This window comes from Podarcis filfolensis (genome assembly GCF_964270895.1).
Source record: "Podarcis filfolensis genome assembly, chromosome: 1".
Lineage (NCBI taxonomy): Eukaryota > Metazoa > Chordata > Lepidosauria > Squamata > Lacertidae > Podarcis > Podarcis filfolensis.
Window position 1 is genome coordinate 35046496 of NC_139604.1, and position 26781 is coordinate 35073276.

The following is a 26781-nucleotide window of genomic DNA, read 5'->3' on the forward strand; positions in this document are numbered from 1 at the left end:
TCCATGATGAGAATGAAAACCACTCCATTCTCCTCTCATCAGATGATCAATCTAAAAAAACACAGGGCAATGTGGCAATGTTTTATCTCTCTGTGTGCTGTATGCCCATGTGATGTGTGCATTTATCCTGGTGTTTTTGCAATATGTGTGGTATCTGCCTGCACCTGCCAGGGATGGGTTGGCCACATCCACTTTCTGAGCACACTGGCTTGCAGCCCACAAACCTGGTGGAGATGCAACCCTCAGGGCCATAAATATAGGCCACCCCTGTTAGAGCCAATTGCCAGACAGGGCAAGATACAAGCAAGTAGAAGGATGCTTTGATTTGATTGTTTTGTCTCATTCAACAGATTTAATTTTTGTGGAACATCTCGAAAGTTAGCAAGGAGACTATTTTCATGCTCCCTCTTATAAGTATCACAGGCAAGACTCATTCTGGTTTGCCTATGCAAGTTGAAGCAGGAATACATGCAATGTGACAATCAAAGGGCTCGCCTACCCTTCAAGTAGTTCTTAATGGTTTCATATGCCCAACTGTAGACAGCTTTTGTTTGAAGTGCTGCGAACCCTACTGCTCCTGCAAGGCAAGGCCAAAGCTAGGCATTATTTCACCCAGGTCAAAGATCTGGTTTGGCACACACACACACCACACACAGGCTGGGAGCCTCAATGGCACTGCTCTGGAGGCTTCACTAGTGGCAAAAAATCTGGTTAGCCCACCCCCAACCCTGTAGCTATGGCTCTGCTGCAAAGGACCTAACCAAAGTCAAATTACCAGGATGTTGCTAACATTGGTGTCAAATATGAGTCCTGGATGCAGCAGCACAACTGACATAAATATCCTCATTGCTTAGAGTTTAAAATTTAAGGAAATAAGAAATGCAGTTTGAGAAACACACACACTGCCACAGTTGCACAGAAAAAGACTCAACAAGCATTTGCTTAATAATTATAATAATACTAATAACAATAATAATTTTAGATTATGCCTTGTTTTCTTTGTGTGTCTCATTCTTTTTTTATTAATTTTATTATGGCAAGGGAGTCTCAAAAACTTGAACCAGTCCAGGGCTCTCTGGACCTCTGAGAGGGCCTGAACTAAGCAGTGGATCCTGCAACTGTTTTCATACACAGCTGAATGTCAGAGACGTACACAGTCTGCAAGGATGCAGTTGCTCCATGAGCCACATTTTCTTTTTGGAGTAGTAGGAGCAGGTGCCACCTTCTATGACAGAAGCACCACTCACAGTCCAGGAACGAGTCTTACTATGCTCCCCTCTGTGGCAAAATTGAGGCTTCTCTGTAGTAACCTCCTCACTCCGTTTACAGTCACACATCTCCCAGGGTCTTCCCTCGCCCCTTTAGCAGATTGGGGGCTGCATTTATTGCCTTTTGACTTCTGCACGACTGTTTTGACATTTGTAACTATGGTGACAGCAGGCTTTGCTTAAAATGGCTTACCAGGAGCTGCATGTTTCTTTTACCTCAGAGGAATTTATAATCAAACATGAAATTACCCGTTACAGGAGCTGGCGAGGTAAACTGGAAAGCATCCATTGTATGGCCCGATCAAATTTCTGCCCCAACCTTGCTCCCAGTTTTGGCCAACGAGTCACGTCTCTCACCTCGACATACCAGCTCATTCATTTTGTCAAACTAATGAAGTAGAAAACCTGGCTCACTTGACACTTCCCCCACCCCCCAGTATCCGGCTGCACAATAATTATTAGCCACCCAACCTGGTTCTTTCATAGAGGAACTGGAAGGTCATGTCACCTCCACCTCAAGGGTATGAGATGTCAAGCTCATGCCATTCTAAATTCCCCATGTTCTCAAGCGATGGGGGGGGGGAATCTATTTGTCTTTGCCAGTATTTAGAAAATCGTAAGGGTAGATAGTCATATTTGGAGTTTAGAAATTTCAGTCATCTTATTCAAGAAAGAACAGTGTTTACTATTTCTTTATTTATTATCAAAGATTTATAAGCCACCTTTTTCAGAGCAAAACCCTCATGGGGCAGCTTACATCAACACCAAAACAGACAATGGGTCACTGCAGTCCATAGGGAGCATCACACCTTATATCTTCTTTCCACATGAACTTAGCTTGACTAAAGCATTGCCCAGCCTTCTGTGTCTTGTGTTCCAGCAAGGGCCCAGGCAGACAAGAGACATTTCTGTCTTTAAAGCCAACATTCAGGCCAACTCAAACCATAACCTCAAGTTTTCTTGACCAGAACTTGTTTTCATACCATTTCACTGCTTCTGGGATTATCAGCTTCACCATGAAGATTAGATTTGCACCTCCTCTCCCCAAAAATGGACTGAGGGGGAAAAATGAAACCTACACCAGGAGCTTCAATGCAACATGATGTTTGGTCCTTAACGCCTACAGCAGGCTTCCTCAACCTCGGCCCTGCAGATGTTTTGAGACTACAGTTCCCAGCATCCCTGACTACTGGTCCTGCTAGCTAGGGATCATGGGAGTTGTAGGCCAAAAACATCTGAAAGGCTGAGGTTGAGGAAGCTTGGTCTACAGTAACATTTACAGGATCAGGCTTCTAATTTAGGATATTGTCTCTGCTAAAGCTGTTCTCCATACCAGCAAAATAATAATTAACCTAAATACATGCTCCATGGAATGCCACATGGATAAGTTTTCCTTAATTCAGTGGGTGGAGATGAAAAGGTGGTTTCATCAGTACCAGCAGATACTCCTCCCTCCAAGTTGTCCCTGCCCCAAGCAAGTTATTACAAATAGGAATGGTATTCTTCTGTAGGTAGACAGGGCAACTAATCCAAATGATGATTAGGATTTCCTGGGAACAGAAAACAAGTGGGACATATGAGTCATCTAGAAAGGGCAGTTTGGGAATCTTCACTGAAATATACAGAAGTTTTATTCTAGCCTACAAGATTAAAAACTATTGTGTTGGGCCTTGAATCACTGCATAGGACCACGCTCTCTACCCCAGATATATACTTCTAGGAATTATTGTGAGACTTCTCGCAAGCAGTTCTGAGACATCACAATGCCTTTGCATTTTCCTGCTTCTCCTTTGAAAATACTTCACCTCAACAGCACAGGAACAGCCATGGCAATTTCAGCAATTTAGAATAATCAATATGATACGATACGATAATCTTTATTGTCATTGTCCCATACAGAACAATGAAATTGAAAAAATCTACATCACAATACTGCATTCTTTATTATAAAGCTTTATATACATTTTGCCAAATAAATATAAAATGATTGAGATGGGGGTTGAGGCCAGCAATCAGCAAAATGTTACCGGATCCAGCATAAAATCAAAACCACGCAGTGCTCTGCCTGAAATTACTACATTTCCATGCACTGGTAAAAACCCTAAATCAGACGCAAAGAACAGCAAACCCAAAGGCCTGGATTAGCCTGCCAAATTTTACCAAGTGGCCTGCTATCTCCCAACCTAGCGGTGCCTTCACTGAAATAAAATGCATGCAGGCCCAAGTGAGGAAGGAGTGATTTCATCCCTATCATGGTGATGGGTTGGATGGAGAGGTTTAGTGGGCATGTAAGAATGTGGGTGGCCCCACTCACAGTGGGCCATGCCCATCATGGGCTTGTAGCCCCTAGAAAACTGTTCATGGGTGAATATGGTCCTCAGGGAAAAAATACAGATATTCCTCACCCTGTGCTAAATGAAAAAAATTTGCTGCTATTATCCCACTCTGATGAAAAGCAGGGTGAGCTTCAGGCTAGATGTAAAAACAAGAAAGAGTCTATGCAGGCTGCATTGTTCAGACTGGATGCAAGGTTCCAGCTTAGCTCTAAAACCACAGAACTCTTTGCAAAAAACAAACTTAAATGGAGCCCTATATAGTAGCAGCAGTTGATTTCCAATTGTTAGCCCCATCTGCACTGGAAGGCATTTATTTGATTAAAGGGTCCCAGCCCTCTCCAGCACTTCCACTAGATGAGCCTAATGAGACCTGCCCATTTATGTTGTGAACTGCCCTGAGATCTAAGGATATAGTGCGGTATACAAATTTTATTCATCATCCTACCATGAAGGAGTAGGACAGCCTCTAGTTTCACACTAGGTCTTCTACAATGAAGTCATATGGTAGAAGTGCTTCTGCAGCTAGCCTTGTGTGTGCTTCCTCTTCACCTGAAAAAGGGGCTCAGACTCCTGGTCCCTGGTCTCGGATACCAGAGCACACAGAACCCACTACCCATAATGAAGATTGCACATTGGCCCTCAATGGACAATCTATGCAGCAAACAAAGCTGCAGAGACTGGGTAGGCAGAAGTGGAGAGTCCACTTCCAACCAAAGCACTATCAGAAATTCTGATAAAAACAGGCTAATAGAACGGCTGGGAGGTCTCATGGGTCCAACTTAATTAGCAAGTTTCACATCATGCTTTCAGACCCACAGTTCAGAAGGACACACCCTCCTTCTGGAATTCCGGAATTCCAGAAAACATTACAGGTGGATGCAACATTGCAGACACACTCATGGAAGAAGAAAAAGAGGAGGTAATTACCCAAAATCAGAACAAATCTGCACCCAGTTGTCGCTTGAGAAACTTTCCCACATATCCACTGTTATACCAGTACAAACAACACTGGGGCATCTCTGCAAATCGGTACAGAGTTACATGGCTTGCACTTCATGATCTTCCAAAGAACATGGGGTACTAAACAGCAAGTGAGCTACGTCTTAAGCTATGTCTATAACTGAGCTGAGAAAAACTTTAGGCATGTTAGGAAATGTTAGCATCAGACAAACAACCAGACTCTTTTGAGCTTTAGAATAATGTACTCTCAGATCCTTTGTAAGGCTTTTCAGGCATGGCTGTAAATGGTTGCAAAGTCTTTCTTAGGGTTTACCATAATGGTAACTTTCACCATCACCTTTGAAGTTGGGAAGCAATTAAGGGAAAGGTTCAGTGGGAGAGCAGAGCATACACTTTGCATGAGGAAAGTTCAATCTTTGGCATCTCCAGGTATGCCTGGGAGAGTATCGTATCTGAAACCCTGCAGAGCAGCTTCTCTACAGTCAGTATGGACAACACTAAGCTATATGGACCAATGGCCTGACTCTTATATAGAGATATATGACAGTTTTCTATGTTCCCAACAGTAACTTTTGTCATCTGCTTGATTCCAGACTGCAATAAATCTGCAAAGGAGTAGAAAAGCATTCAAATTTCTGCACCTGTTCTAAGTAAGCCCTTCATTCTTTCCAGTGAAGCTCTGTGGCTCATGCTTTACCAACATTGCCTGGGGAAGTTATTGCTACAGATTTTTTTTTATTATCTTTTAGCACGAACCTTTTAGTCCCTGACAGCAGAATTTAGGCATCCTCCAGAAAGATTATACTTTGCATTCAGGCATACAGTTAACAAATACTTTAGTTGTGAACTTCCAGTAGCTTATTGCTAGGTTACCTTAAGAACTGCTTGTCAGTTGGCAGATGAATTCAGATAACACCCATTTGTCTAAAAGGGAGTAATTGTTCACTCAGGTGTTGGGTGGCTCTGTCCTCCTCATTTATCCTTTTCTCCTTCACAATAAGCATTCGCTTCTTGGTTCCCAATCTAGACTTCCTTTTAAAGGAAACTCTTTTAAGGTGCATTCAGATATGGAGAATATTACATTAGTTTTCTTGATTATAATTCAAGTGCTTCTGTGCTGTTTTCTAATGTTCTTTTTGCACTGCAGTACCTGTTACATTGGGCCGCAGGTGGCACTGTGGTTTAAACCACTGTGCCGCTTGGATTTGCCAATCGGAAGGTCAGCGGTTTGAGACCCCGCGATGGGGTGAACTGCCGTTGTTCGGTCCCAGCTCCTGCCAACCTAGCAGTTCGAAAGCACGCAGTGCAAGTAGATAAATAGGTAGCACTCCAATGGGAAGGTAAACAGCGTTTCCGTACGCTGCTCTGGTTTCGCCAGAAGCGGCTTAGTCATGCTGGCCACATGACCCAGAAAAACTGTCTGCAGAAGCGGATAAACACCAGCTCCCTCGGCCTGTAAAGCGAGATGAGCGCCGCAACCCCAGAGTCGTTCGCAACTGGAATTAATTGTCAGGGGTCCTTTAACCTTTACCTTTACTTGTTGCATTATGGTACTGTGACTTTTTTACTGATCAAGTCATGCAAAATTTCATTCACATTAATGGAATGTGTGCGTGTTTTACACAAAAATGAATGTCATTGGACATTCTCCAACCTTCCTGCACATGCATGCTTCCTGCACATGCATATTCCCCCATGAAAACTGCATGTCAGTATAATACCCCAAATTTTATCTCTTTACTCTAGTGGTTTTCTAGGTTAACAGCACTGAGAATGGGGTTCCCCATACCCCACCCCACCCCACCCCAGAAGCAATTAACATTGAAATGAGCACTAAATTTCCACTAGATTCCACATGACCTTATGTTATGTGAAAGCTCAAATATATAATGTGGAAACAAACAGGGAAACTGCCATGCAAATGCAGCCTTAGTTTATGCAAAGAAAGCATTAATCTCTATGTGTTGATGCTCTGTTTAAGAAGCTCTTAAAGCTTTTGGAATTACTAGTTTTTCTGTGTACATACTAAGATGAGCTTGGTGGACAAACCACAGGAGCATGCCCTGCAGGAATTGCTTTAGTAACTCCTGCATTAGTTGCCACTGCAGATGTATTTTTGTGTTTTTATATTGTAAAGTGAGTGCCCTGTGATCTTCGAGTGGTATAGAAATTTAATAAATGAATGCAACAAATTTTAAAATTGAAGCTGTCAAATCAAAAACTACAACAGCAGTTGCATTAAAAGAGCTAGGTATCTGGATAATTTGCCCTTCATAAAGTTTATATCTGATCATCGTACTCTTTACTACATTTCAGAACATACTTCTATGTCCATGAGACTGATAAAGGTATTCATATCCTTCATCTATACTGGTTGGTGTAGAATTAGCAGTCTGCTCTGAAACCTCAACTAGCTACTTCCCAAGGCAGGTTCAAGACCAAAGTCCTCTGTGTGGTCTGCTACAGGAAAAATGTCGCAACATTTCCAAAATGCCACACATTTTCAGAATAAACATTACAGTTCCTTGCCTCCAAAGTAAGCTTTCAGGGGACTTAAAGGTAAGACAAACACACAGAACTTCACTGATTACTCTTGGCATGACACTATTAACCGAATCCAGGCTCTCAACTAATGTCAATCACTGTTAATCCACCACAAAAGAACTGAACAACATTAATCCTAATTTACAGAGGCACTCTCTAGTATGTTTTTATGACAGGCTTACCAATTACAGCAATTGTAGGTAAACCATTATATTAAAACCCTGGATAAAAGGAAAGGTGTATTGCTCCTACAATGGGTTTCACTTTTCAGACTAATTTAGAAGCGAACCAAATATGTTATGTATATGTGTGCACACAGGGAGTACACGGAAGGCTTTAAAGAGAATTTTCTTGCATCCAATTATTTTCATGTTTATTTTTAAAATGAGGAACATTTCACATCTTACCCAGAGGCAAACCAGAGTTTGCCACCAAGCAAGCATCCAGTAAGAAATGACAGCCCATCACAACGCCTTGAGCCATATGGTAGACATTTGCAAACCTGGGTCTGTACTTTTCACACAGCATTTTAAGGTGTAAGACAAGACATGTACAATTTTAAAATATAATTTAAGTGTCAGGCCCTTAGAATCACCGAGGACTTAAAAAGAATGGTGCAGAGGGCTGCAGCCTTAGAATATCATTTGATTAAAAATATAAACTTTTTCATTCTTATTCCAAGTTGTACAGGCCAAAAACACTTTCAGGCAATAATATTTTTTTTCAGAGTAAGTTTCATGAAGAGGATAACTTTGGTTATAATGATTTCTTTAAAAAAAATGATGTGGCCACCTCTTTATATCACGGTTTCTTCTACACAACACAATGAAGCTGGAAGTATAACACAGAGAGCATGAGTATCGCAGTCATGACCATATGGCTCCACCATAGCCAAGCCTATTAAAATCCAAGTTACTTCACACAGTCACTATTTACCTTCTATATATTACTTGGCTATTTTATATGAATGATCAGACTTTAATAGTTTTGGCTAAGCCAAGCATCATCTTCATAGGCAATTTTGTCCAGAGATGCTGCCAAGCAGAAATCATGAGCCATCACTGCCTCTACACACCCAGAGGGGCTGCTTAAAATGGTGGCCGCTCGAATGCTGCTGCTGCTGGCACCAATAAAGCCCAGCCCCCTTCCTCCTCTAGGCAGGGCAGGGAGAAGCCAGGAGGAGGGAGGGAGGAGCTGCCTCCGCTGCCGTGGGAGGGAGAGAGAAAGAATGCGAACACTGGCGATCTATGTGGTGATTCCCGGACCATCCGTGGGCCAGATCCAAAAGGCAATTGGGGCTGATCTGGCCTTAGTTTGCCTACCCATGCTTTAAACATTGACAATATTTGAGTGTTTCAGTTGGCCTCTTGTAATTGTGGCATCGAATAACATGCACATGGCATCTTGCCTGATTTTTAAATGTACCTTGATAAACAGTAGTCATCAGAAATACACAGAAAGGAAGAAGCAGTCCCATGCACTGCCTGCACAGCAAGTATGGGGAACGTCTGTGCCTCCAGAACTACAACTCCCATCATCCCTCGCCATGCTTGCTAGGGCTGACAGGAGCTGTAGTTCGGCAACATCTGGAACACCAAAGGTTCCCCACTTCTGCTCTGGAGTGTAGACCTTCTGGGATGCTTACTTCAAAAACCACCAACAAGTCCCAGAGGAAAACCAGGACATGTGTCTTTCAGGACTGTGGAAGTCATGTGACTTACTCATCCAAAAGAACTAAGGCAGTGGCTATTTTCAAGCCTGCACAAGTCAATCATTCACATATTACTGAAGAATGGAAGCAGTAATGCTTTTGAACACCTGTTGCAGGAAACCACAGAAGGGGAGAGTGGTGGGCTAGATGAACGACTGGCCTAATCCAGCAGGCTTTTCAAATGTCCTTAATATTTTCTCCCAGTTCATAAAGTGCCTTGCACTCTTTTAACACAGCTTTCTTTTACAAATTCCTGAAAGCAACAATAGCAATAACCTTTATGGCATCTGGTCCCTTGGCGGAGGATTGAAATAATCAGAAGCGGTCCAAGGATCAGCACACTAGGCAGGGCTCATCTGACATAAGCTGATCACCAGATTTACTTCACTCTAGTTGTTAACATGACATGGATATAGCACAACACAGCCATTATTGGAGATACAGCTCTAGCAAAGCTGTGCTAATGAGTACCATCTGGGAAACCTCCATCATCCTGGCAACTCCAAGGGGAATGCCACCGAAACTAGGTGCAAAAGAAAAACCTGCATAGAGTTGGGATGCATGGAAATATCACCAGCATTATAATTCAAGAAGCAAAAGGATGGAAATAGAACACAAAAGGGGAAAGTGGTCCCTCTCATTCTCTCTAACGCAGAAGATAACAATGTCCCTAAATTGTAGAGGTGTCTGTGTGCAAGACACAGATCTGAATGATTCACAGTGCAATCCATGTGTAATGCCTCACTGTGTTAATAAGGCTACTTACAAGTAAATGGGTATAGGACTGTAGTCTCTTTAGGCTTCTCAACACAGACAAGGAACAAGACTCCTTTTAACAGGTATCTTGCAATTTCACCTCAACATCTTTCATTTTCCTAGCACAGTGGCCCGTTTCCTACTCTGTCCTAAGTACATACATGGTTGCAAGGTATACATTAGATTCAAAGAATCTCTCTTTCATCCTTTGTTATTTGTCATATGATTAAATATTTGCTTTTACACAGCATGCAAGGGCTTTTAAAAAAAGATCCTTACCAGTGAATAACACATTCTGATCAAGTCTTACATCTAGCTGACAGGGAAATACCTCCAATTGCACAAATATGTCTGCTTTTTTATACAATGTAAACAGGCAGGATCTTACAGGTCTGAACAGTATGAGGGGAACAAGGAGTAAGAGTTGGATGCAACCAGAGGGTAATTTTTAAAAAATAAAATGAAAGGGTGTGTAAATTCCCCCAGATTATGACTTTTTGGATATAAATGTCCAGAATAACTTATTTTGCATAGCATAGATATGGCAATTAAAGGAATTCCAGGATTTTTTTCAGTCTAGTAAAGCTTGCATCCCTATATTCACGTATAGGTAGTAAGATTTACCAAAGTCAACAGAAGTTAGTTTTGAGTAGATTTGTATAGAATTGCACCGCAAGTTACACAATTACAGTGGTACCTCTGGATATGGACGGGATCCATTCCAGAGCCCCGTTCGCATCCAGAAGCGAACGCAACCCGCGTCTGCGCGTGCGCAGGTCACGGTTCGCCGCTTCCGCGAAAGCGTGTGATGTCATTTTGCCCGTCTGCGCATGTGCGAGTGACGAAACCCAGAAGTAACGTGTTCCGTTACTTCTGGGTCACTGCGGAGCGCAACCCGAAAGCACTCAACCTGAAGCAACTTCAACCCAAGGTATGACTGTACTGGGATGTATCAGGGAACTGAAAGGGTTCATCAAAGATAGAGAGGAGTGATAAAGGAGCAACTGAAGTAGATGTACTGCTTGAAAGGGATATTTTATACACACACACACACACATCTGGATGTGATTGCATATGCAATTTGCAATGGATTATATGCAACACATTTATTTTCGATTGAACATTTCAATGCGTAAACAGAAGCTACTTATTAGATAATAATGGTAATATTCCCTCCCTCCCAATTATCTCTAAAGATACAGAAAACCTTGGGGAAACTGGTGCAAAATGCTTGATTTTACATAGAACCCATGTGGATAAGAATGAAATATCATGGGCTCAGTTACACCATTGATGGTATGCCCCTTTCTCCCCTCTCTCCTGCTTTGGTATGCACCCATGGGCATGTACACAGACACTAGAGGCTTCTTTCGTGAATGGGAGGTACACATAGGCCTCACTCCTAATTCCCGTAGGGGCCTGGCATTGTGAGTGCCTTGAGTATACATGCTGTGGAGAGAGGAAGAGGAGGAAACAGAGCCCTATGGAGATTCATTTGGGTGCTGCACTCGTAGAAGACTGGATAAAACTCAAGAGTCCTTGTCTATAACTAAGTCCCCAATGCACAAGTATTTTTACTACCAATGTGAAAATTCCTTTGACTTATTATCCTAGGGCATATGCAAATAAAATGTGCAAAAAAATGTTCAAATAGGAATCTGTTAGGGTAAGCTATAGGACACACTGACTTAAATCTGCAAGAAGTGAAGAGTTAACAGTAGTCAATCACCTATGCCTATTACTTACTCCCAGTGGCGTAGCGTGGGTTGTCAGAACCCGGGGCAAGGCAAGTAATTTGCACCCCTAACCCGTGGATTTGCGCCCCCTAACCCGTGGATTTGGCACCCTAACCCTAACCCCCAGATGTTGCGCCCGGTGCGGCCGGGCCCCCCTGCACCCCCCACGCTACGCCACTGCTTACTCCTACTCTTTTTTTGAACAATAGTGTGCTATTTTCTTGATGGACAGCATAATGTTCGAATAACCCCCTCACGCTGCAAACAATACTAGAGAAAGTGTGAGTTACTTGAATGCATGTGAAAATTTCAGCATATATCTGGCTTCATTTTTGAGCAAATTAGTCTCCATAAAAAAAATGTATAGGGCCAGACATACTATTCACCAAATGTCTAGGAACCATATCTCCATATCTATATATTTTTACTTTAAAAATTTCACGCCTGAATCTGATACCCAATTAAGAAACCCAACACAACGAGAAGCTCAAATTCAAAGTATAAAACTGTCCTGCAGCCCCAGAAAAATCTTCCAAAAACGTGTAGCTTGAATATGATAAAACAAAAAGTTGGGTTTTTTAACTACATATGTGTACGTTAATAATATTTTCATACTACCTTACATATTGCTGGTTTTATTATGCAGTTGCTTTATTTTAGTTTTAGTCTATCTTACTGTTGTACTATATTAAACTTGTGGATTATTTTTATTAATAAAAAATGGGGTATACATTTCTTAGAATTAAATAAATCAAACAAATAGAAGATACTCTTTACCTTGCTGTATCCTGAAAATCCCAGAAGAAAATAGTCCTTTTCCATCCATCACTTATCAAAATGGATGTGGAAGTATTCACCCTAAAGACCAACCCTGGAGATGGTTTAATAATATGGCAGGTGCCATAGGCAAGGGGTGGTCAGAAGGTAGATTGGGATCTACAGGTAGACAGATCTCTGGGTGATTTGCAAGTGTTTCTGGTTTCCAGTTGTTTTAGCAACAGAAACAACAAAACAACTTTTTAAATTAGGCTGCTGAAATGAGGAAAGCTAATCTGCAATAGATTTTTACCTGAAAAGAATAAGTTCATTTCATTTATTTATTTAACAAGATAGTTATATACCACTGCATCATAAAAATGTATAACAGCAGTTTACAACAATATAAAAACATAAAACCAGACAGTAAAATCCTAAAAAGTTTTTTTTAAGTTAAAAGCAAAACAAAAACAAACATCAGCAGACATGGTGTGTACTATTATTAGACTGGCAGAAGAGGAAAGTTTTCAGCAGGTGTTTAACAGCTGGCGCTGAAGTCACCCACTGAATCTCTATTGGCAGGGTGTTCCAGAGGACCAAGCCAATAACACTAAAGTCTCAGTTTCCTGTTGTTGTCAAATTAGCCTCATCAACTTGGGGAATGACCAGAGATGCTCTTGCAGATGATCTCAGTGACTGAGCTGGGATATAAGGATTCAAGCAATCCCTGAGGTGTCCTGGACCCAAGTTCTTCAGAGCTTTGGAGATCAATGCAAGGACCTTGAACATGGCTTGGTGGCAGATGGGCAGCCAGTGAAGCTGTTTTGATGTCACACGTTTTCAACCAGAAGCTTCCATCAGCAACCTAGTCGCAACATTCTGCACCAGCTGGATCTTCTAAACCAGACCCAGAGCGCATTACAGTAATCTAGTCTCAAGGTTACCAATGCAAGGGCTACAGTGGTCAAGCTAGGAACAGCCATAGCTGGCAAAGCAGACAAAGCTGGTAAAAGGCACTCCTAGCATAGAGGGCACTTGGGCTTCTATTGACAGAGATGTATCGCACCTGCTCCTTCAGACAGAGTGCAACCCCATCCAGAACAGGTAAATTGCTAATTTCCTGAACATGGGAACCACAGACTCAAAGAGCCTTGGTCTTCCCAGGATTCAAACACAGCTTATTGGCCCTCATCCAGTCTACAACTACATCCAGACACTGAACCAAAAAGCTTTTGAAGCTTCTCCTGATTCGGATGTTATGGAACAATAGTTCTGATACTGATAACAAATTCCTGGGCTGAGAATGTGCTCTGAGGCACATTGTTCTTAAATTCTAACCATATGCCTTTTGCACAGGGCTCTGGCTGATAGATCTTGGGGGGTTCTAGCAAAAACCAAACACCAACATTGTAGAGCTCCCAAGCCTGAAATCTCCCCGCCCCTTCCATAGGCCGCACCAGGATCTCATTAAAGAGTGTGATAAGCTCCCCCCAGGGTCTTTTTGTTTGACAGCCTTGTCAAAAACAGAGCTATACATTTATAAATAGTCCTATCTAAATTATCATTAATAATAATTACAAACCTCAGTAGCAGGGATACACCCGAATGTTAAATCATACTGTAAGCAAAGACTTGGGAGTCCAGACAGCTACTTCTGGCGCACCTAAAGGCTTGTGTGTGCCTTGGGGAAAATTTTAATCATTTTTTATTTGAACAGCTGACATCACACACACGCCATGCCATGTCACAATTTATTTCTGAAATCCCCCTCCATTTCAAAAGCAGATTTCCCTGTGTCACAGGCAGAAAGGTGGCTATTGTCTGAGCAACAGCTAAGGCATGTAGAAACATAGTACTTTGAACATCTACCCCAACCCCAAAATCTTTCTCTTAAAGAACACGCACACCAGTTTGGGTGATCCTGTTTTCTCATGCAAATAAGAAGGCTGTTCTCAGAATGAATGACATAGAGATAATATTTTTTCCTGTAAGCAGATGCTTGAAATGCTTCCCCAAAACCCAGATGCTACCTTGTCTTTTCATCATATCTGATGAACAGCATGCCCTGAGGTCTCTGTTTCAAAATACAGCGATCCTGTTAACGATCACAAGTCTCTATCAAATGCAGACAGTTGTTCCCTACTGCAAGCCTAAACTGACAAGGCTCAAGTTCAGATTTCATGAGTTCAATCCTGAACACGGATGAAGCCAGTCCCTTGCGGGTTTTCATTCTCCCTCTCCCAAAAGGAATGTTAACATTTCCTTTTCATCAAGCAGGAAGATTTACATCTAATCTGTCACTTTGAAGTAACTCCTGCCTTGATTTATGCACAGCAGATGCTACTGTGGAGCCTATTTATTTAAAATGCAGCACTGAAGTTGAGAGACTAATGGATCGACATCTGTAAAGGATTATACCACAAACACATATGCCTTAAAACATAATGAAGAAAAGGAGGTCAAAAGCCAAATAATTCCAGGAATTCTAGTAGTTAGGGCACACAACAAATCAGTACTGATCCTCAATGTTTTTACCTCTTGTTATGGTGTATGTTACAAGCTGATAAGGAAAGACATGAGCGATGAGCCAGGTCTTTGAAGGTTTGGTAGTATTGCCAAATTTTCCAGTGATTCAGCAGAATTCTGTTACAGGGGTAACTACAATGCAGTGCTTGTGCGAGGGCAATTTCTTTCTCCTCTTCCCCATTACAGCCCTGAAAAGCTGTAAGGTTTTCCTGATTGTCAGTGGAGGCTTTTAGGTGGGCCTCCAGTAGGGAAGAAATGGCAGAGATTGTCCCTTCTGCACTCTTGCAGAAGCACTGCATTAGCTATTCTTTATGCTGTTTTTCAGTAAGGCTCAAAGTGCTAACCAAACGGAGAATTGCCAAGGAAATAACAGGTGGATCAGCTCCAGGTGAACCAATACCTGACCAAGAGCCTGGAAATATTCGTGGAAAACATTACAGGGTCAGGCTATGACACGCTTCTTCAGCGAAAATGTTCCACAACTTTGTCATGACTACTCTGCTTCTGACTGTTACCAAAACCAGCTCACAATCAGATCTCTCAAGGTGGAGTGTTTGATGGGATAGAGGTATTCCCAAGGAATACCAAGCTTAGCAACTTTAGGACTTTGTAGGCAATGGCCATCACTCGGTAACTAAGCAGTGCTCTTGGGGGTAGCACAGGTAACCTATAAAGCCTACACTGCTGAATATCTCATGGTACCCCCACGCTGAACTCGCTGCAGTAGTCACTATGTGCAGTTACAAAGCCATGAGCTACAGCTGCCAAGATCCCTCGTTTGTTGGTAAGAGTGTGGCTGCCGATGAAGTGTCACAGACAGAAAGCACTGCAGATCAGAAATATCACCTACTGTCTCTGAACAGCCCTGTTGGCAAACCACTCCATCAGGAGGAGTGTGACCCCCATCAAGCCACCAACTCCCATATCACAAAATTTGGGGTCGTTATGACTTCAGATAAATTCGTAAAATAGATGCTGCAGCCCAACTCCAGCGTTTCCTTCCATGCAAGATCCGGTTCATGCCATGCTGTCAGCCTTCAAAAATTTAAAAACCAAGCTGTGTAATGTGGTTGGGAGCAGCATGTGCACAAGCACTGAATTCAGCCAAAGTTAGCCGTGGGCACAGCACCACAAATGTTGGAAAGCTGTGCATGCCTAAAGTCCATCTCAGCTGAGTTCAACAGATGGTAGGGGCAAGGATATAATTTCCTCACCAAGGGCTTTTGCAAGTGGAAGTTGGCCATGGTACCTTCCTCAAAACAACCCGTTTCTTTGTGCAAAACACACTACAAAGCAAAGGGGTAGACTTTGGAGTCTATTCCCTCATAAAACAAAGTCACCCAGTATTCTGTCCATATGAAAGAGAGTCCATACGAAATATAAATAAAAACTGCCGACTGAATAGCTCAGGTGTGCAATTATTGACATTTGCAGGTCTGCACTCTCAGAGAGAGTCACCACAATTGTTGGTCCAGCAAAGCTTTATGGAAACAAATATAGTATAACCTACCAATTATAAGAGAAAAATGCGGCTCCATAGTTGGAGAGCAGAGGAAAATGACAAGAAAAGAAAACAAAGTTAATAGCAAGCTGGAACCAAACAGGACTCATGTTTGTGAATCACAGTCTAGCTTGTTTGTTCAAGTAAAACTGAGATTTGAATTTACAGCCCCAATTGTAATTATAGCTGCTTGACTCAAATACAAGCCAGTGTGTAATGTGCATTCGTTTGTATTCAATTTATTTTTAGACCACACACCCAAACACAGCTGATCTAAGTATTTTTTATTTCTCGGTTTACTTGATGAATGGTACTGATAAGGAAGACTAGTCATGTTTAACGTAACTTAAGGCATACAAAATTTGGCCAAATAAAAAGCAAATAACTCCCTTGTAGTTCAAATTATATATTTGGTGCAGGTCCCTATATCTATGCATTTAGGTGAACACCAGAAGGCCCCAGAATACATGGACAAACTGAAACACAGCTATATTTGTCTTTAAAAGCCCATAGGAAATATACTAGTGTGAATAAAACAAATAAAACAAATAAGATTTTTTTCCCCTATAAAAAGAAGTTGTTGCAACCCAGCTGGAAAAAAAGAAATAGATGAGTTCTGAACTTGAACCCAACCTGTTCAAAGGGGACACTCTTTGAACAAGGGTTGCCAGGTCCCCTCCTCCTCTTCTTCACAAGGTTCCTCTATTTCTAACACTTGCATGACGGGCATACTTCAACAGCTTAGCCTTTCAGCCCCAACGAAGCCACAGTCATGGGAACCGTTCTCCCTACTGAATTCCTGCCCACTCTGCAAAGTGTTAAATGCACAGGCAAACCTTGCTCTGAATAGTCATAGTAAGGGCTATTCGCCATGAGCAAGAAACAGCACTCCTGGGGAACAAACAGAGCAACCTTCCCCAACCCAGTGTCCTCAAGAGGTTGTCAGACTACACCTCCCATCATCCCTGACTGTGCTGGCTTGGGCTCATGGGAATTGTAATCCACATTATCTGAGGTGGTCCCCAGGTTGTCAAATGGCCTTCCAAGTGTGTCCTGTGCCATCATTGTATGCTTCTTGGTGATTGGCTAATACACACCTCTTTACCTGAGCCTTTGGTTGTTCTGTGCTGTGGTTTTGTTATTCTGATATTGGCCCTTTATTTTTATTTTAAAGACCTGTATATTGCATTTCTTTGAACTGTGATGGTTTTGTAACGGCCCAGGACCATTTGGTGAGGGGATGACCTATAAACAAAAATAAAATAAAACTAAAATTGGGGGGGTGCTTTTGCTTGTGAACTTCTGGAGGTGTCTGGCTGGCAGCGCAATGCTGGACTAGGTGGACATCGATCAGAATCTGCACGGCAATACTTGCAGCCTTCTAGAGATGGACTTCACCTATCTCTAGTGGCTGCGGGCTAGATCTAACCTAGCACAGAGCAGGAGTCAGAGAGACCAAGGGGTGAGGACACACAGGCTAGCAGAGTGCAACACAAACTGTTCTGACACATTCTTCAGCCTGAAAAAATACAAATCCCTCAGAATCCAAGGAGTGTGTGTTCAAAGCCACTTCTTTATCGCACGCCTCGACACGTGTGCAGAAGCCACACTTTGCATGCAAAAGTTTCCATGTTTGATCTTTGGCACCTCCCTGCAGGGCCTCCTGTCTGAAACCCTGGAGTGCCATGGCCAGTCCCCAAAGACCACCTTCCCTGCCCCCTCGCATCCCAGGGTAGCCAAACAGTAGCTGTGGACAAACTTTTCAGCTTAACGCCTGGCCACTAGTCATGCTGGGAGTCATGGGTGTAGCCAGGATTTATTTTAGGAGGGGCAGTCCTTATGTGGTGGTGGTGGGAACAACCAAATTATCTGTGACGCATTTGGTCAGTTAAATATACTTATTTCCTTGCCCCCTCTGGCTACGCCCATGGTGGGAGTTGTTGCCCATCATTTCTGGCTTCCTGCTTACACCCCACTGGCTTGCCCCTGCCCTCTAACCGATCCCCTCTAGGTGGGGCTGAACACACCCAAACACCCCCCAACTCCCACCAGGCCTAGCAGAGAGGGCGGGAGCTGGCAGGCCCAAACATCTGGAGGGCATCAGCTGGAGGCTAGGCTGGGGCAGACCATCCCGGATGGACCAGTCGCCTGACTCGCTATATGAGGCAGTTCCCGAGGAGGAGGAGGAGGCGCCGCTTCGCCCAGAGCCCGCGCACCCGCTGCCACCCTCACCCACTCACCCCGCGCTCGAGTGGCCGTCTCTCTCTTCCTCCCCCGAAGAAGGTGCGCGGAGCCGAGGCGAGACTTGGTTCAGGGCAGAGCGAGCGCCGGGAGCCCGAGGAAGAAGAAGAAGAGGAGCGCCGTCGCCACTTGCCTGCCGTCGCCTCACACACCCGAGGGGCGGGGCTTTACCTGCTGCCGGGGTGGGGCTGCCAGGTGGGCGCCCGCCCGCTCGCCAGGGGGTCGGCTCGCGCCCCTCATTCTGAGAGGCGGGGGGCGAGAGGAGGAAAGGCTGAGGCTTGGAAAAGGGCTGGAGGAGGCGCTCCAGAAGACACCTCACACTCACTCAATAACTCTCTCTCTCTCTCTCTCTCTCTCTCTCTCTCTCTCTCACACACACACACACACACACACACACAGTCTCTCTCTCTCTCTCTCTCTCTCTCTCACACACACACAGTCTCTCTCTCTCTCTCTCTCTCTCTCTCTCACACACACACACACACACACACACCTCCCTCCCGCGCGACGGGCAAGAGCCACGCCTCGCGCTCCGGGACTCCCAGTTTGCTCAGGGAACGAGGAGCTCCTCGGAAAGTTGTTCCCTCGGCGCCACTCTCTCCCGCCGCCTCAAAGAAGTTGCTTTCGGGAGGCGGGACGTGGAGGATGCGGAGTTGTGCAACACCTGCAAGCTCGGCGGGGGCCGAGGGAAAGTGTGGCCCCACGACGGCCGGTAGGCGGCGCTGTGGAGACGCGCAGGTGGGATGAGCGACCGAAGCGCCGGCGCGGATTGGGAAGCGGCTCTTCTTCCCCAGCAACTGCTGGGGTGCCTGGCAGGCTCCTCCTCCGTTTGGACCTGTTGCCTCTTGGGGAACGTCGGACTTCGCAGGAGGAGGCTTTTGGGTGGCCACTTGTCAGGGATTCTTTAGCGGCGCTCGCAGGGGGTTGGACTAGATGCCCCTTGGGGGTCCCTTCCAACCCTAGAATTCTAGGAGTCCAGCGTTGGCAGCTCTCGCACGCTTCCCACCTGCGCGCGTGCGCACGGGGAGCAGCCAAGCGACTTAATGACCCCAGTCATTAACCCCTTGTCACCCGAGGCAGCAATGAACTCGGGCACAGCCCCTGCTCCTTCAAACTGATTGCCGATATAGAGGGGGGGAAACAATAACCTATATCCTGCAATGTTACATATTTATATGCAATTGCATAAAAGGAAAATGAATGCAGGAAAGCAATAAAAGATGGGCCAATTTCATTTTAGTTCCCATTTAACATAGCTAGGAAGATGGTTGTATATACAAATGGAAGCCGGATGTATGCATGTTGTAAAACGTTCTCGCATTTCTCTCTTCCCCCAGCCCACTCCCTCAAGCTCTTAACAATAATTTTCAGGTCATCACTGCAAATACCTCTTTAAAAATGACAGTGACAAGACACCAATTTATAATCAGCAACCTCATTAGAGCCACAGTGATTTATATTGACTTCTTTCTCCCACTCTCTTTTTACCCAAGTTGATCTTTTGCCTATCAGAAAGTTAAATACAGTACTGTACAAGATTGTCTGCAAACACTGCCACCTAGTGGAACTTAAGTGGCCTTGCGTAAGTAGCGAAGTACTATGCCAATAGTAATAACAATTCATAAATCAATAAATCAATAGGAGGGCTCCTCTGCAAGGGAGAAGCACGGAAGTTTTCCAGAGGAAACACAGGCTATCTGAGTTTGTATAGAAAAGGCCTCCCTCCACCTGAAAGCTTAGAGGCTTGCTTCCAGTCATGGTAGAAAGAACTGGGCTGGGTGGACCAATGGTTGACTCCTTATAAAGGGGAGCTTCATAAAGGGGAAGGGGATTGTGGTTGAGTCTGCAACTTGTCGAACACAGGTCTCTAACATCTTTATAAACCCCAACCCTTTGTGCAAACACAGTTTAGTACTCTGTTCTGATCAAAAGAGAAGGACTGGAAGGGAACTGTGTGTGCCTTGCTGACTGAGAAGTCACCATGCTACGAGCGACGACAAATAATTATAATAATAAATACCAAACGTATTTGCTCAAACCAAATGGGCTGCATTCAATTATCTCCTCTTGGGGAGACAGATCTCATCTGGTTAGTTCCCCCCCCCCACAACACGAAGGGCTTTTGCTGAAAATAGGGGCTCTGTGAGGGGCCAAACTCTCTCTCTCTCTCCAGCGGGTTGTCTTCAGAGTTGAAGTGTGGTTGGTCCTAACAAGCATGAAATCTGCAATGCACACCCAAAACCTTCAAGTTACATGCTGGGCTGGGCTTATCAACCAGTAGGCTTGCAGCTTGGACTGGTGAACAGGTTTGCTCCCACAGCAAGCAACAAGAACCCTGCGTTTGATATGTTTATTAATTTAATTATATTATAATTATATCTTTATATAATAAATATAATTATAATTATAAAATTGATTAATATACATTAATTAATTAATGTAGCAAAAAGATCTAACCTCGGAAAAACCGTCTGTAAACACAGAACAGGGTGAAATCGCAACCACAGATAAATATAGGCCACAAATGCTACTTGCAAGATAAAGTTTACTTCGATTTTATTTCCACTTTTAAACAGTTTTTGGATGATACATCATGCAGTCTGCCAGTGTATCCATACATTTTAATAGATAGTATTTTTAGAACCAAGATCAAAAGACTTATCTATGGGAATGGTTGAGGAGATTCAGGTCTGCTGTTACAGAGCTTGAGTCATTACAGCATATTTTATAATAGTGGCAATCCCCCCCCCCCGGATTGTAATCAGAAAAGTATCCACATTTCACTTTTTCCCCCTAAAACAAGCTACTGTACAGATACATAGATCCCAGAGAATACACATCTGGAGTACACATTACACACTTTACAAACTAGACATGTATGCTTCTACAGAATGCCTGGATCCCTATTGTTCTTTCACATCTTCCACTATTTAAAGTGTTTCAGAAATGAGAGAGACAGAAGTATTTAGGAGTAAGACACGAACTTGGAAGCTGACAATCCTTTTGTATGGGTGTTTAAAACAGACATTTGTCCAATGTGTTTTGAACTTCATAAAGGCATTAAATAAAGCTCTAATTGCCAACACAACGGAGCAAATTAATCATCCTTCTAAGTGTAGATGCACAATTCTGATGAGAATGGTTTACTGAATAAAAAAAAAACATTTTTGTATTCTGCTTGCCTCCAAAGTGTACAATGACATAGTGTTCAATCTATCGGCAACAGATCGCACACAGTTGCTGTATAATCTCTTATTCAACATGGTTTGCATGGGCAACACACACAGATAGAACCTTCAGAAATGGGAACAGTCATGGGTGATACATTCCCAAGACCAAGGCCTGGGGAAACCCAGCCAGATGGCCAGGGTATAAATAAATTTTAGTAGTAGTATGGTCCATTTCATATACAACATTCTATGGTTGAGTTTTCACGTGTGTGTTTCTTTTTTTTTTTTTAAGTGTGTGTTTCTAGAGATCAAGTTGTTGTTTTACATTTTAAAGTAGTTTTTCCACTCACTGAGGTATGTATACAGAAATGTTTCCAAAAACTCAGCTGCATTTAAGATAGTAGTATAGCTTAAATGCTTCTGATTTCTACTATATTCAGAATAATCCACTCTCACCTTTGCTTGGCAAAATACACACTTAGCAAATATCATCACGAGCTTTCTTATTTGTCTCAGCGAGGTTAAAAAGGTTAGAACTAAATAAAATACAAAGTGCATCTGAAAATAACTGCTCAGGAAAATGAGAAATTTGACAGTAGAAAAAGGTACAATTGAAATCAGTAACAAAGAAATTCCATATAAGCTGAAAGAAATGATTTTGAATCTGAAAACAAAAAAGCAAACACAAATGACCATCAGTTATGAAATGTTGGTGTTGCTGCCCAAAAATATGGTAAAAATTATTCTATATCACCTACTAATAGGTACCAAAACTAGATCTATTAACTCTTCAGCAAAAAAGTAACTCTAGCAGCAAAATAAAATTGCAGTGCCACAGAAACAAGATGAAAATTTGTGGACACTTTAAGAAGTCAACTCTAAGATGTGCCTTTTTAGCATTTCAGAGGGTAATCTGCCATCTCTGAATCAGAATGGAATAGTTAGTTCTGATGCCTCCATTAAGGGGTTTATGCTAGATGAACTGACTGGCTGATCAGCAACTAGCTGTTCCTAAAATATATCAGGAACACTGTCCTTACAAAGGCATCAAAAGTTACTTTTCCATGGTGCTCAAGATAGACACACACTTGTGCAGAACAGCTAAAGCCCTCTGTTATGAAAGTGCTTGGGTACACACTGCACACAATTCTCATTAATTCTAATGGTGATTGCACAGGTATAATGCTCAATGGATTACATTCATGATAAGCACAAACTTTTACTTACACAAAACTATATGTTAACAATCAAAGGGGGGGACAGTTCAGCTACACATAAGCTACACATTAAAAAAAAAAACTTCGTAAATGATGTACATGTAGAACTGATCTATATGATATGATAGCCCACACACTGCTTGAGAAAGTATCTGAATGGCAGATGCTACTCGTGTTATTTTGAGCCATTTCCCATGTGGATCATTCCCATTGCATACAGCAGGGATGGGGACCCTATGGCTAGAAGAAGAAGAAGAAGAAGAGTTTGGATTTGATATCCCGCCTTTCACTCCCCTTCAGGAGTCTCAAAGCGGCTAACATTCTCCTTTCCCTTCCTCCCCCACAACAAACACTCTGTGAGGTGAGTGGGGCTGAGAGACTTCAAAGAAGTGTGACTGGCCCAAGGTCACCCAGCAGCTGCATGTGGAGGAGCGGAGACACAAACCCGGTTCACCAGATTACGAGACTACCGCTCTTAACCACTACACCACACTGGCTCTCTAGAGTATCTCTCTAGACTATCATCCAGAGGGCCACAAATAAACCTGATTCCCCAGGTAAAACCTTAGTAAATATTATGACCACCTTCTGGAGTAGTTGCCATTCAGAAACTGCTTCAAGCATCCTTGTTGGAGTTATGGCATATGGACTGGCAGTAAGTTTAAACAACAGAAATAGCAGTAGACTTCTTGGTACCTTTATTTGGAATACAGAGTTCAACTATATATAAACATCTTGGCCACATTACTCCCAGAAATAGGGTTCGGATATGGCAACTTGTACCTTTCAGTTTGTTGGCAGTGCTTAATGCGTGTGTATTTGGAAATAAAAAGGGTTTTTTATATTTTTAAAAAATGTAACGAAATAAATTAAACAAATGCAAAAGATTCAATATTTCATTAAATATGTTACAAAAAGTCTCTCCCACACAAATAGTGCAACCCTTAATAAATTAAGCAAAACCTGAATATATTTGCTAAGTTTGAGAGCTTCTAAAGCAACATCAGGACAAAACGTCTTTCCAAAGGCTTTAGGGTTTTAATGAGTTAGCTTTTTAAAATATGTCTATAAGCCAAAAACATTCAGAAGCCCCCAAACTTACCCTTAATTAAAAAAATAAATAAATAATGCCACAGCAGCAGACAGGACTGAATGAATGTAAACTCCTAATTCAGTCATTTTGAAATAGTCTTTCAGGACAATACATTTTAATGTGCATGGTTGTAGATGTATTTTTGTGTGTGTGTATATACACACATACTACATGAAGGAAACACAACAGACATATTAAGCTACAGATTTAACACCTGTCTGCCTATCTAACATTTCCTATGGCTATGTTTGATTTCCACTAGAAATAAAATCTGACGTCCTACATATGTCATTAAGAAAGAATTGAAAAAAGAAGTCTATCTCACTAATGGTGAGTAAGCTATAAAACTATACTATCCCTAGGCAGACTTGCATATTGTTCATTTCCAGCATATACTGTTATCTCATTTCATCTTATTTCATTTTAAACAAAAAGATCATCTTCCATCATTTTTCTTTTTTGCTGCACTGCACACTAAGCATGCAAACCTATTCTCCCTCAACACCCTGAAGAGAACCTTCCTTTCAGTACAGCAGATAATTTATCTCTTATTTCTGCCTTCTCAAAATCATGAAGAAATTGAGTTAGGAGGAGGATGGCAATGGTTTCAGCTGCTTTTGTAAATGCATCTTTCAATTTCATTATAACCAGAACCATGCTTTCACATGGCTGTCAGAAAATCTGATCTATGTGTTATTACAAGGCAGATCTAATGCGACATTTTGAGGGTATGATGTGCCCATGTGACCACTGAATTTCAAGAGATTCTAGAGCTACACTAACACATATCTCTACATCAGGCATAGGCAAACTCCGGCCCTCCAGATATTTGGGGCTACAATTCTCATCATCCCTAGCTAACAGGACCAGTGGTCAGGGATGACGGGAATTGTAGTCCCAAACATCTGGAGGGCCGGAGTTTGCCTATGTCTACTCTACATCCTCAGAGTTTGATCTCTACCAAATAAGTGTACTAATGATTCTGTGTTCTCTCCCATTTTAAATACAAGTTTAAAGATTTCACCAGGATATTAAAAATGCTAAATTGCAGAGCTGTACTTTTTGAAAGCATGTTAGGTTAGAAAGAAAAAAACCAAACCATATAACTGCACACTGTCATCTTCTAAAAATATAAAATAATATGCATATTTTACAGGAAATCAGAAAGATGGAGCACAATCACCTGCTTTTGATGGCACTTGGTTGTTGAATTGTTAATTCTTTGATGCCAGGTACCAGCATTTTAGTGATGCACCAAAGTACTTGAAACAGAACAAAAAAAGCATCAGTGCCAGCATGAAAGCCCCAAAGTAACTGGCACAACAGGGTCAGAAATGCAGTCAGTCAGTGAAAGAGATTGAGCAGCAAACTCCTACCGTTAGCTTAAGTGCGTGTGTTAGATACACTGTACATGGTTTCAGAAGAAAAGCCAGGTTGGTCACACTTCTGTACACATGGAGATTCTACAAAGCAGAAAAATATTTGAAACCGGTGCGCTGCAGAAGGCTATAGAATGTGTACAATGAACAGAAGTACAGATCCAGTCCAAAAGGGAAAGGAACTAGTGAACTGCTGATGATTTTTCACGTGCGAAGTGGAGCCTGCAATTTTATCTGCAAGAGAAACATGCCGACATTTGTTAGTCCTATATCCTAACAAAAGCAACATCACATGATGAACTTTCATTAGGAACACTTAAAATAATATACAGGATACACATCTCAATGGTGCAATGCTGCATAACATAAACAGTGCTTAGGTTAATCTGAAATCAGAAACACCAGATAGAGTCAAAAGTGAGGTAGTGAATGAATTGCCTTTTCATAGTTCTCTACTATTATTTTTTATTAAAAAACACACACCCAAAAACCTCCTCTTCTTCCATGCACTATTCCAGGGGTTCTCCCAACCCCCCTCTGTCAATTTCAGAGTTGTTGAGGGGCATGCAAGGGGAGGAGAATGGGGAAAACTTGTTTGCACAGGACTCCACTGATGGGACTCTTTAGCTGAACCCTGCTCTATGGATAGAACCCAACTGGTTCCTTTGTGGTCACGGAAGGGCTTTTGATCCAATGGACACTTCCACTAATGGAAGAGAGGGAAATCAGCAAATATCATATATCCAGTTCTGCTATTTGCAGAGACATCACCCTTCCATGAACATCAAATGGATGCCTTATCCTTATCATCATCATCATCATCATCATCATCATCATCTTATACCCCACCCATCTGAGTGGGTTGCCCCAGCCACTCTGGGTGCCTTCCAACATAATAAAAACACAGCAAAACACCACACACACACACACACACACACACACACAACTTCCTGATACAAGACTGCCTTCAGATGCCTTCGGAAAGTTATGTAGTTGTCTATCTGTTTTGACATCTGATGAGAGGGCATTCCACAGGGCAGGCGCCACACTATCAGACAAAGGCTGGGCAGAACAAGTGCACTTTTATTACTTTTAGGAGAAATTCCATAGACTACATCTGGCTGAACTTTTTGAAGAGAGGATTTCACAAAAGTTATGGCACCATGGTGAAGACAACGCGTGGAGCAAGGTTTACTTAAGGCTTTATGGGAGAAAGCAACAGCTTAAGCATCTACTGGATCCTAAACTACTTCACACTGTGAAGGTACGGTATTTGGGATTGTGCTCAGAAACCGACAGGCACACTAGTGTGGTCAAGAGTCTATTAGACTCTTGGAACTGGTACAAGTTTAGGTACAAATCCACTACTCAGTAAAGATGCTCATTGGTAGCCTTGGAGAAATAATTGTCTTTGCCTTGCTACCTGGAAGGTGAGAATACAGATGTAAAAGATCACTACCAGTCCCTCCTCCTACCAGTGCTATTTGAACAAGGCTCTTTTGTGGCTTTTTGGGTGTTCCAAGAAGCAGAGCACCAATTGTTCACATCAGCTTGTTTGTTTGGATCATCTTTCTCTTCCATATTATG

General features: G+C 42.5%; 2 protein-coding genes across 9 annotated transcripts in view; both read right to left on the minus strand.

Moving 5' to 3' along the window:
- The window catches only part of LYPD6B (LY6/PLAUR domain containing 6B), a 61344-nt gene extending 42345 nt beyond the window's left edge, over nt 1–18999 (minus strand). For 2 of the 7 annotated variants that reach the window (XM_083579855.1, XM_083579857.1), the window contains exon 1: nt 18335–18719. The gene's annotated coding sequence lies outside the window, so the exon portion shown is untranslated. Of the gene's footprint in view, nt 1–499; nt 552–18334 lie in introns of those variants that run through there. The other 5 variants (XM_083579852.1, XM_083579851.1, XM_083579850.1 and 2 more) reach the window with 4 other exon arrangements.
- Nucleotides 19000–23670: 4671 nt separating this feature from the next.
- KIF5C (kinesin family member 5C) overlaps nt 23671–26781 on the minus strand; it is a 73080-nt gene continuing 69969 nt past the window's right edge. For both annotated transcript variants that reach the window (XM_083578892.1, XM_083578893.1), the window contains exon 26: nt 23671–25428. The gene's annotated coding sequence lies outside the window, so the exon portion shown is untranslated. The remainder of the gene's footprint in view (nt 25429–26781) is intronic.